This window comes from Vanellus vanellus (genome assembly GCF_965231255.1).
Source record: "Vanellus vanellus genome assembly, chromosome: 2".
Classification (NCBI taxonomy): Eukaryota; Metazoa; Chordata; class Aves; order Charadriiformes; family Charadriidae; genus Vanellus; species Vanellus vanellus.
Window position 1 is genome coordinate 25,367,035 of NC_138906.1, and position 8,052 is coordinate 25,375,086.

Here is an 8,052-nt window from a genome sequence, read left to right on the forward strand (position 1 = left end):
GCATCTGTGGAAGACTAACGTGAAATAGGTCAACCCTAAATCTAAGAAGAAAAGCAAGAGCCTATGCAATTGAGTTTTCACTGAACCCAGTACATGAACAAAGTACACTTTTGGACCTATTGCTACTCTTTAATTTGCTGAAACGGTCACTGAAAGTTATATTGTATGAAAACTATAAGGTTTTTTTGTGTTTTAGTGTTTCTCATTGCTCATGAACAGATTTGACCTTTAAAAGCCATCCCAAACTAAATGCAGTGATGTTTACATTCCAAAAGGAGCACTGATTTTAGCCATTCTGTGCAGCTGCTCTTTCCACAAAATTGTTTCTTCCCTGGGCGAAGTGCCCATATCGCTGCTTACCTGACACACACTCCGCACCTCATCTGGAACCGTCAAAAGGAAACATTTAAATGTAGCAACTAAACAAAACTGCAAGTCAGCTTTGACAGTATTAAGAGATGTTCTTAAAAACAACAACAATTAAAACAGCTACTGGGGGATCTTACCATCAGTCCTTCAGGAATCCCATTTTCAAACTCTTTTCCCAGTCAGAAAGTATAAAAACATCGTGATGCTGAAAATGAAATCCGAGACTGGCACGTTATCACTCGGCTCCAGAAGCTTTTAGCAGAATGCTGAATATGAGAAAAGTCTTGATAAAAACATGAGAGTTTGCAATATTGACAGTGAACCTGCAGCCCCTTGAATGTGGGGCTGCCCTTTGATAACAGGGTAAGTGAGATGTCTCAAGCCTCTCTCCGCAGGACAGAAATTATCAGCTTGGGCCCTTGCAGAGTAGAGATGCACTGGCTGCTGAGGAGCCTTGCAGTAACTCCAGTATGTTTTGATTTGAACAGGACTGCGGTAATAATTTTCCCAACTCCCTTGTGAGGTTGCCTGTCCTGTCTTCCTACGTCACCTTCCTGCCCTCATACTCCAACCTTAGAGGGACAAAACAGAGAAATTCTTCTTGGTTACAGGTTCAAATATTTGGTCACCCTATAAGCATTTGTCTCAAGGCAAACTATATGTGTTGAGAACATGAAATGAGCGTGAAGAACAGAAAACAGTTAGAAGGGTATTCTCCCAGTTTTAAAGCTGTGTCTTCCCCAGGCCATGGACATGTTGTGAGATTTGGAGATGTGCGGCACACGCTCTTCCAGTGCTGGAGAATTAACTCCTTTGGTCTGTTTACATCTCCTGCCTGCTCAGCCGCTCTGCAGTGCAGAATTAACCTACAGCCTGGCTAGTTTATAGCTAGAGGGTGAAGCAGCTTAGTTTTCTTTATTCACATAGCAAATAGGTGTCAACCAATGCTAATAGTAGGTGCAGAGGTTTGCTGCCATGCCAGAGACCTTCAGCTATTTTCTTAGTGAAGTCAGGACCTTTGCTTTTGTAGCTGGCAGAAACAGAACAAATGGGTAGGTGATACACTTTCTGTCCAGACAGGGACGATTATGGTCATCAATCATTGCTCCGTCAGACCAGCTTCTAGCGAATCTTCTGCTGTGGCAGCCGCAGAGAAAAACTAGCTGACTGCTTTGTTGCAAGCGATGGATGCTGTGAAAGAAAGATGCCAGGTGTCAAAGTGGTTTAATGCACAATGGCTGCTAATGGAGTCGAGCTGACATTATGGCATTAGTAAAAGGAGTGGCGTCATGTGGACTCAGCAAAAGTGAAAGAACAGAACACACTCCCCACTGACACTGCAACATAAGGAAGTGTTTAAAAATAAAAATAAACAAAAACTCTCAGACCTCAAAGAACGGAGAGAAAAATCTCATTTGCCAATCCTTCCAAAAGAAATCTGCTTCCTTATTGATAAAAGAACTGTATTTTTTTCTAGTTAGAGATACCTCTTTATCTTCCGTTTGATTCAAAGCAGTAGAATGTTTCCCCAGTCTCCAATAGGAAATTTTATGTCAAAAACATCTCATCCTTACTGCAGCAAGAACCATCAGGCATCAGCCACAGCAGTTATCCTCACTTTGGAAATGAGGGCTGTTTTCTGCTACACCTGACTATTACACATCCCCGACATTGCCCCAAACACTGGCAATTAAATAAAAATATCACTACCTTTGTCTATAGATATATGTACCTCCACGCATCTAGTTATTTATTGAACCATAAATAAAATTTTTCTGCTCTTGGCCTCTTCAACCAGTGAGAATTGAGCTGAAAAACTGTTGAGCTGACTAAGAAATTTTGTTTCTCAAACACAGCCTATCAAAGCATACATACTTTTTGCAGAGGTAGGCCAGAGCAGGGAGTACTAATTGCACTGCTTGTTTTAAGTCAGTTGTTTTGGGATTCTGCTCATCCACACTTACCCACCTGCAGATTAGGGTTCCAGTTTCAGTGTAGTGGTTGTATTGGGCTAGGATTGCAAGAAATCAAGGCTTGTAAACATATTTTTTCACTTAGACCAACTTTTTCCTTTCTACTTTACTTCCTTTTCGCTGATCCTAAAATCCAGATCTTGCCTAGTCCAAATTGATCACCTTGCCTATTTTCATGACTGGAGATAGACTCACCCCAACCTATCGTACTGGTCTCAGACACCTGAGGGAAGGTGGGATAAACTGTCCTCCTAAACCATCTTGCTCTTGACCTAAACTCTTCTACTGTTGACCAGAGAGAAAGCACAGAGGTAGCTTAGATTGTGATTCAAATTTCAATTTATTGAAGGAGGCACGATACACCCTACCTGCTGTTTGCAATCTGCTTCAATCTGTTTTGAATAACGACTTTAAAACTCAGTGGTATGTTGCAGGTCGGGGTAGGAACAGGGCTAGAAAGGAAGCAGAAAGCATCGCTGGTGAAGACTGGCTCTTGAGTCTGCTGAGGGGCTGTCTTGAAGAAAAACAAAAAAACCAACCTTCTCTGCTTCTCCCATACACCACCAGTCTTAAATTATTCATGAACAGTCTTGAGTTAAGTTATTAAAAACACGTCTATTGAGGAGGGCAACATATGGTAACATAATTAAATATGCCTGGAGTTCACTAGAGGTGGTACATGCAGGAAGAAGAATGATTTAGTACAGGACAGCCTCTGTTATATTATTTTTTCATCTCAGAGTTACTCTGAACTGGCAAAATATTTATAGTTACAGCCTCCTTTCTGTTTCAGTGAATCTGCGCTACTGTGTCAGCTGAGGATCTGACCCATGCTGAGTTATTTTCCTTAGGCAGTCAGGCAGACAAACTTACCGTAATCACTTCATGTGCAGTGCTTTGTTATTTTTTCAGACCCGTTTAGTCTGCTTTGTCTTCTATTTCATCTCAACAACTACACAAAGGAAAGGAGTGAGTTTGATGTTCTGTGGTGCGCATCCTTGTACAACCAGAAACTTTGAGGAAACTACACTAAAAAAAAACAAACCACACGCAGTTACTTTACTTCCAAAAATCACGCATCCTTGCGCGTAGGTATACGATTTCTTCCGTACTGCTTAACACATCACAGCTAATGTATCAGCCAGTATTAGAAAAACATGGATATAATTGTCATAGACTGCCAACAATAATTTCCTACTTGGCGCTACCTCTCATTTGCCAGCACAGCCAATCTCACCATAAATACACTCACATAGGTTACCTGAAGTCAGAAGTGTCAAGCATCTAATCTAAGCCTCGACTCCCTTGACAGCGAAGGGTGACTGACACTTCCAGTACTGTCTAAAACGGGTGGAAATGAAGTTGCACAGGTGCCTGGGCATCTGCCTTGTGAGTGCAGAGGGAGCACATTAGCAGACAGCAGTCTTCACGGCAGCTAATGGTAGGGGGATGGACACCGTGCATGGAAACCTATTAACAGACAGGCATTTGTCAGGAATGTGGCAGGTGAGGATCAGTAATTTCATTCTGACATCTCTCTTTCTGCTGCTACACGTAATTCCCATAGCTTTTCCTTGTAGTCCCCTGCTGCATTGCCAGCTGATAAGATGGAGCATTCCCCCAGACTGCTGCCTCCACAGTAACAAATGCCTCCGAAACTCGTCTTCATTTATCCAGCGTTTGAGTAAGAGTTAGCTATCATTTTATAACTACTTTCTCTTACCCTGACGCAAATTGTGCTATCCTTTTTCAGCTCTCCTCCCACATTTCTTTCTTGTATTCCTTGTGATCTTTTCGTGATGTTCTTACAGAACTGTAACCGTATATCATATCAGTGCAATTTAGCGGGCTGAATATTCTGCATAAAACACAGTTGGTGAGTCTGTCTAAGTAATAAAGATAACTGATTTATTTGAGATATAATTATAGGTTATATATTAATAAAAAATAGCATTGTAACATGTAAAATCAGTTTCGAGCACTTATATAACTGTCATTTATAAAAGTATTTCATACGCAATTCAAACTATTGAAATCAAACCATGTCTCAAAGCCTGCCACTTTTTAAAAGGTGAAAGGAAGTATCTTATTCCAAGCAGGCAGAGTTCACTATTCCAGTATAAGACAAATAATGTTTTTAAAAAATTAAGATATGAAACAACAGTTTTTCTGCTGCTTATGAGCCTAAAAACTAGATGGCAGTAAGAGAGAGAAAGAGACTTTTGAAAAATAAGCTTGGTCATTTTGGCATCATCTTTCAAATTGCTGTTCTCATAGCAGGACTCAAACCATAATTTGGGGGTGTTACAGAGTGGAATGAGAAAGAACTATCACCCACTCAATAAATCCAAGACAAGTCTCTTGAATCCTCTACTGACTCTGCTAAAACATTAATTTTAGTTTTCTATGACTGTTTAAAAGCTTGCTGTTAGAAAGGCTGGTGCATCTTGAGAGGTTCTGAGGAGATTATAAATTTGGCTGGTAGAATGAACAGTAATGATATCTTAGGCTTTTCTAAGGCACGTGGTTTGCTGCCATAGAAATGTTTTTATCAAGAAATTAGGGGAACACCAAATCAACAGGCCAAACATTAAATGGATTAAAAACTGATTAATCGGTCTCTAAGTATAGTTGTCAATTATTATCAAGCGTGAAGGCTTTAGGAGAGAACCTCAATAATTTGTTCTTTTCTTCCACTCACTAGGAAGAAACGTATAGCATCATAGGATCATACAGGTTGGAAGGGACCACAATAGGTCATCTGCTGCAATCTTCTGCTCAGAGCAGTGTCAGCTATCAAGTCAGAAATTCTGCTACGGGTGAAGATTGGACGATTATGCAGAACTTGAAGGCTTTTAAAGAATGAGAGGAAACAGCTTACTTAGACCTATTTAAATATGACTGTCTGGATGGAAGAAAAATCAAGTGGATTTTTATATCATTAAATATGAAGTGAGACTGGAGAAACGGGCATCAAATGAGAGATTTTGTGCTGATAAATACAATTATGTGCTGGTATACAGTAAAAATATTTTACTATATAAAAGATTCAGCAGAGGATTGTAGCCAGCTCTTTCAGATTTATAATCTATTAGTCCAGTACTTAAGAAACCAGGCTTTCATTAATTTTTAAATCAAGTAGCTAAGCAGGTATTAAAAGCTCTTTGTGCAGGTGATTTGGAATTAATTATTTTATTCCACAAGGAATTCTGAAATTTCATATCACACAGAAAAAAAGCTGAAAACAAATAAACATCTGAGAAGAATTTGATTAATTAACAAAAGGTAGGAATCTAGACAGGATCTGAAGCTGATGGGGAGGCAACAGCCAAGCCTGAGCTGTAAGTGCTCTCAGTGCAAGATTTGCCAGACAGACTGCTCTTCACCACACAAGTGTAGACAGAAGAATATTGATTATTACAAACTGTATATTTGCTACCAAAATAGCAAGTGCTCTGCTGACTTCTGGTGTCTGTAATTCAGAAAAGGTTCAATGAAATAGAAAGAATACCAAGAACAGCTTTTAGGAGAAAGCTGAAATTATTGATAACAAAAGAGCCAAGGATCTTAGTCTATTTAGTTTAACAAAGGGAAAGTTAAACGATGACATAATCCCATAACACCGACATGAAGAACAGATTTTTTTTTCAATTTAACAGTCAAAAACAGAACAAAACACAGTGGCTGGAGATTGCGGGAAAATAGATTTGGATTGGCAACAAGGCACAAATTTGCAACACAGAAAGTGATTAACCTTTGGGGCAATATAGCATAATTTATAGTGGTTTTGCTGTATTAAATCACATTTTAAGCACTAGGCTTTTGCTAAAACAGGAATTGCTTGAGTGACATTTTATTATTTAAAGGACTCAGCTAGAGAATTGTAGCCAGGTCTTTCCAATTTATGATCTATTACTCCAGTGTTTAAGAAACTGAGCTCTTATTAATTTTTAAATCAACTAGCTAAGCAGGCATTAAAAGTTATTTCTGCGCATGATTTGGAATCAGTTCTTTTATTCCACAAGGAATTATGAAATTTCATATTGTTCAGTAAAAAACTGAAGACAAATAAACATCTCAGAAGAATTCAATTAATTAACAAAATCTTTCATTTTGATATTATCAAAGTATCTCAGACTTCAGCGTTCTGGTTTCACTTAAACTCTTGTATTAAAACGTTAAAGAGAATATATTATCTTTACTAAGTAAGTCAAATCAAATTGATATAAATGTGTCAACATTGTGAAAGCGAAACATTAGACATTCCCATTCTCCCATCACAGCAGTCCCATGAAACGTTAGATTTCAACGGAACTCTATTGTTCTGGAAAAAGCTGTTCTTCAATCCTGTCTGATGCAGTTAGGAAGCAGCACCTTTTATTCTTGCCTGGATAATACTTTCTAAACCTAATCGTTGTTACTGTAGTAAGAAACACTAGGTTCAAGAACAAACTGCAACATCAGCAGGACAACAGGGAAAACAATACACTGAACCATGAATAGAGTGAACTGAATAATTCTAGTCTCTAATTCTAGTCTCACTTTGTTATTTTCCCTATTGTCATTTCCCTTTGTCATTATCCCTATTCCCATTTTGTCTTTTTCCATTTTCTAATAATTGTATTTAATCTGTAACTTTTCCTATCTGCCACTTCTCTATTCTCTAGTGGTACATTCAGCCCTAATACATCCTATATTTTTGTCCTTCCTTCCCTTTTTCACTGTCCCCGTTTCACCTTTTTCCAACTCTTGCCAGTCCCCCACCTTCCCAACATTTCCCATTGTTGTTCTAATATTTTACTTAGTTCCCTTCATCTCCTACTGTCATCCCACAGGCTAAGATGGCATTCGATGGGTTTCCATGCCAGCTGGTTTCTCTTTTGCTTGCCAGTTTAGAAGAACAAGCTTCACTCTCATGCTGGGCGACAGCATATTAGCAAAAGAAGATGCATATTACACAGCTGGTCAGTGACTAGGATAAATAAAGTGCTTCTGGAGCACAACTGCTTGCACTGATCTGGTACCCATTTATAAGCTGCCGACCAGCACAGAGCAAAAAGACAAATGGGCTGTCTTCAGTAGCATTGGACAACACTTGTGTTGGTTTTTTTTTTAATGTGGGATTGAATGTGAGCACTGTCTTCGCTGTGTGAGGATCACTTGTATCCCCATCCACAAGAACCTGCAGAGCAGCATGGGAAGGGCAGCATCAGCTGAGCACATAACAGTGAGGAGGTTAGTAAGGGAGACTGGGAGTCAGGCGCTGAAAGTATTACAGAAGACACATCGTATATGTACCAGGAGGAAGGAAGCCTCTGATGTTGGCTCAGAGGTACCTAAGAGGCTGCGATGCAGAATTACTTTCTATAGATTGTAAGTTACTTCAGCAAGGCTAGAGATTTGAAGGTGCAGAGATCTCAAGGAGGGCGCAGAACTTCCCACTCTTCTTTTTGAGGAGGATGCTGAAACCCCAGTCAAACTGCACTGCAGTGTTTTGGTGGACGCTGACCTGAGACAAGAATAGATGTGGGGAGCTGGAGCCCAAGTCGTGGTATCAAGTGAGAAGAACACCGGAGCTCTGGGACCCTGGTGTTTCTGGGTTTGCCTGCAGCTACTAAGTGACTGCCAGCAAGCTCTTAATGTTTGGTGGTAGCTTGCCCTGGACAGAAGGTTTGAAAGAGACTGATACAAGGAAGTTCCCTTTTTTATA